Below are 4,846 nucleotides of genomic sequence, written 5' to 3' on the forward strand. Positions count from 1 at the left end.
GGCCACCAAGGCAGCACGCAAGTCTGCTCCTGCCACAGGGGGTGTGAAGAAGCCTCACCGTTACAGGCCCGGAACGGTCGCCCTGCGTGAGATCCGTCGTACCAGAAGAGCACCGAGTTTGCTCATCAGGAAACTTCCCTTCCAGAGTCTGGTGCGCGAGATTGCCCAGGGACTTCAAGACCGATCTTCGCTTCCAGTCGTCTGCCGTCATGGCTTTACAGGAGGCATCCGAGGCTTACCTGGTCGGTCTCTTCGAGGCCACTAACCTCTGTGCCATCCACGCCAAGCGTGTCACCATCATGCCAAAGGACATTCAGCTTGCTCGCCGTATCCGTGGAGAGCGTGCATAAGCTAAATCGACCACCCTAGTATACACCAAACTCGGCCCTTCTCAGGGCCAAAATATCCTTCTAAGGAGATTTCAGACATTCCTAGCATAATTTAGGTGTCATACATACATGTGATATCAATAAATCAAAGTCATTTGTAGTACAACCTGTTCTCTTACAAACAAAACGCCGTCGCTTTTCACTCTTATGCACTGTCAAGGATCACCCCCCCCCCCCCCCCCCCCCCAAAATAAAAAATTGTCATACTGTACTAGAAATAAAAGCAGCTTGTATAAGTGACATATACTGTCCAGTCCTGTTTTTATTCTGTTTTCGGTCCTCTGGCTTAATCTGTTAAGTTAGGAGATGACATTTTAAATTAACCGTTTTCTTGACATTTTCAAACCTAAGAGGGTGGCCTGCATAGTAATCCTAATGTGGAACATAACAATGAATCTCTAATCTCTAGAAAAAAGATACCGAGTGCTTAGATGTGTTGAGAGAGAGAGGAGAGAGGAGAGAGGAGATGATTGAGAGAGAGACGAGAGAGAGAGATGAGAGAGAGATGAGAGAGAGAGAGAGAGAGAGAGAGACCACACAGACAGACAGACAAGACAGACAAGACAGACAGACAGACAGGCAGGCAGGCAGGCAGGCAGACAGACAGACAGACAGACAGACAGACAGACAGACAGACAGACACTGAGAGAGAGAAACACACACAGACAGTTTCATAAATATTCTCATTTTATAGCTATTTGCTTTCAGTGACAGAGGTTTTTGTTATAATAGTATTGGTGTCTAACACTCACAATCTCTTTAGAAATTAAAGTGTGGCTCCAATGGAGCCGAGTTTGTTGGTTTGAGGCCAAGCCACCACCACAGGGCAGTAAGTAAGCCGTTTACTTGGAGGAGGTGTACTTGGTGACGGCCTTAGTGCCCTCAGAGACGGCGTGCTTGGCCAGTTCTCCGGGCAACAGGAGCCTTACAGCCGTCTGGATCTCCCGACTGGTAATGGTGGAACGCTTGTTGTAGTGGGCCAGGCGAGAAGCCTCGGCGGCGATGCGCTCGAAGATGTCGTTCACGAACGAGTTCATGATCGACATGGCTTTGGAAGAGATACCAGTGTCGGGGTGGACCTGCTTCAGCACTTTGTAGATGTAGATGCTGTAGCTCTCCTTCCTCCTGCGCTTCTTTTTCTTATCGCCCTTGGCAATGGCCTTCTGGGCCTTTCCGGCCTTCTTGGCAGCCTTTCCAGATGCCTTGGGTGGCATGATGATGCTCGTGCTGGCTGGCGTTGCGATACAATAATGAACTTTTGCGCGAGGCGAGCTTTCCTTTTATATCCCGCTCGCGACTCAGCTCAGAGCGGGTCGCGTGGCGGAGCGCGCTGATTGGTCAGTGGCGGGCTCCCTTGATCCTGAGCGGGGTATATAACACGAAGCTCGATCTGCGGGGCGGCATAAAAGACCACAAACCCACAACAGCAGCAGCAATGTCAGGACGCGGCAAGGGAGGCAAAGTGAAGGGCAAGTCAAAGTCTCGCTCCAGCAGGGCCGGACTTCAGTTCCCCGTGGGCAGAATTCACCGTCTGCTGCGTAAGGGCAACTACGCCGAACGCGTCGGTGCTGGCGCTCCTGTCTACCTGGCAGCCGTCATGGAATACCTCGCTGCCGAAGTTCTGGAGCTCGCCGGTAACGCCGCACGTGACAACAAGAAGACCCGTATCATCCCACGTCACTTGCAGTTGGCCATCCGCAACGACGAAGAACTCAACAAACTTCTGTCTGGCGTAACCATTGCACAGGGAGGTGTTCTTCCAAACATTCAGGCAGTTCTTTTGCCAAAGAAGACAGAGAAGAAGTAAGCACTTCTGCCACCCACCACGACAAATACCATAACCAGGCTCCATCCGGAGCCACACACACTTTAATAGAGAGATTCAAGTAGACAATCAACTTTCAAACATTAATAATAACATTTATATTGATTTCATTTGGAATGTGTACATAACAAACAAACAAACAAAACAAAATTATAGGGGATATTCAGCATCACTTGGAATATTAACCAATCATATAAATCCAATATATATTTTATATTTTACTTTAAGCGAGGAATTCATATTCTATTAATTTTTAATCATACAAATGAACAAAAGCAATTCTTCACTAGACGTAATGAATGAATAAATGATCAAGGTTTTAATGTGTTTCATGAATATATATATATATATATTATATATATATATATATATATATATATATATATATATATATATATATATATATATATATATATATTAATACTTGTGAACCAGAATATGTTTGAGCAGCAGCGATCGTGCCTGCCATTGGCCGAAGTGCAACAATTCAAATAATTTAAAGGGCCTGCTCGGGTATATAAGAGAGGCTGGGAGACTGGGGCCGGTGGTGGGTGATGGGTGATGAGTGATGGTGTGGTGTGGTATGGTGTTGTTAAGAGTTGATTTACGGCCAGCCAGCCAGCTGCAGCCAAGGCAGGGCAGGGCAGGGCAAGGCAAGGCAAGGCAAGGCAAGGCAAGGCAATAACAGAACAGGACAGGACAGGACAGGCAAGGCAAGGCAAGGCAAGGCAAGGCAAGCAGGCGGGCGGGCGGGCGGGCGGGCGGGCGGGCGGGCGGCCAGCCAGCCAGCCAGCCAGCCAGCCAGCCAGGCAGGCAGGCAGGCAGGCAGGCAGGCAGGCAGGCAGGCAGGCAGGCAGCCAGCAGCCAGCCAGCCAGCCAGCCAGCCAGCCAGCCAGCCAGCCAGCCAGCCAGCCAGCCAGCCAGCCAGCCACTCCCACTTTGTATTTATATGCATTCAATTTATATTCAAACATTATATATGTTAAGGGCCTAGTTTTAGTGTTTATTTTAAAAATGACAAACATCGAGTCGTTTTACCAGTCCTTTAGCGTTAACAGTGATGCATTTTAAAACTGAACAGAAATCACCTTTTCTGGATATATCAAATATCGAATCCGCTTAATGTGCCTACAATTCAATCATTCAAAAAATACATAATTTACATCATGCCTTTTCATAGAACAGACAATAAGATTTGAGACAATAAGAACTTTACTTTTATAACTAAAGTTGCACAATTATACCAACTCTATGGTGGCTGGGTGGTAAGGTGTGTGGCTGGTGTTTTGGAAGTCGCGAGTTCAAACGACCCAATGGGAGTACTTTTTTTTTTTGCCATACAATCTTCCTAATACTATTATGTAGGTGTGTGTGTGTGTGTGTGTGTTTTTATTCATTCTTTGGTTTTATAGATGACATACATATTGACTCCTTTTACCGGTCCTTAATTAGGCTCTGGGGAAGCAATGGTGGTGGTGCATTTAAAACTAAACCAAAAATCACCAGTTCTGGACGCGTCAAATATCATATCCGCTTAATGTGTCTACAACCTAATTACTTAAAACTACACTATTTAATTCATTCATATCATGTGCATATTGGTCATTATGCTCATACAACCGACATCAAAATTTATTTTCATTATTAGAATCATACATTTCATCAAGTAATACAGATACAAAGAGATTTTCTTTCTGAGAAGACCGTTAGTATTGGCTGGCTGGCAGGCAGGCAGGCATTTGAGGGTTATTATTTCGCCTGTTGATTGGGGGGAGGGTTGATGTGTTAGGGGGTTTTCGGTTAGGTGTGGTGGTGGTGATTGGTGGTGATTGGTGGTGATTGGTGGTGGTGGTGAGTAGTGGTGGTGGTGGTGAGTAGTGGTGGTGGTGGTGGTGGTAGTAGGTGGGAGGGGGGGGGGGGGGGGGGGGGGAAGGGGACTGATGGTCTGTGGATTCCTTCTCCGTACCCCTTACATATAAGCAAAAACATGCCTTCCTGTGGGTATAGAAACATTAACACAAATTATATCAGTAACTGATATTGTAGCCTTTTAAACAGAAAAGATTTGTACATACAAATACTTTTAAATTATCATTTATTTGTGGAAATGGCATTTACGTCATTAAATTGATACCTCAGCATCAAGCTTGTGTCCTGCAGCTGTGGTCCAGTGGTAAAGTGTATATAAGTGATGCGTATTCTTGGAGTTGCGAGTTCAAACCCGGATTAAGCTATATATATATATATATATATATATATATATATATATATATATATATATATATAATATATATATATATATATATATATATATAAAACAACATGTTTTGTTTTGGTTGTTTGTTTTTGTATAAAGCCTCACACACTATATTAAGCGAGTTTGTTTTAAACATGACATACATATTAATTCATTTTACCAGGCCTTATTCCACACAACTCCGTGAATTTCCCGTGGAGCCAGCCATTCAAACAAAAACAAACGAAACAAAACAAAACAAAACAAAAAACATTATTGCCAACAGCATTTGGTGTTCCCAGGCGGTCACCCATCCAAGTACTAACCAAACCCAACGTTGCTTAACTTCGCTGATCGGACGAGAAGCGGTGTTCTCAACGTGGTATGGCCGTTGGC

General features: G+C 44.9%; 1 non-coding gene across 1 annotated transcript; it reads right to left on the reverse strand.

Moving 5' to 3' along the window:
- Positions 1-4,727: 4,727 nt before the first annotated feature.
- Positions 4,728-4,846, reverse strand: LOC138358488 (5S ribosomal RNA). Its single transcript, XR_011225416.1, has one exon. It is a non-coding gene; the product is annotated as a 5S ribosomal RNA (ribosomal RNA).

The sequence above is a fragment of the Procambarus clarkii genome, chromosome 83 (assembly GCF_040958095.1).
Source record: "Procambarus clarkii isolate CNS0578487 chromosome 83, FALCON_Pclarkii_2.0, whole genome shotgun sequence".
NCBI classification, from domain to species: domain Eukaryota; kingdom Metazoa; phylum Arthropoda; class Malacostraca; order Decapoda; family Cambaridae; genus Procambarus; species Procambarus clarkii.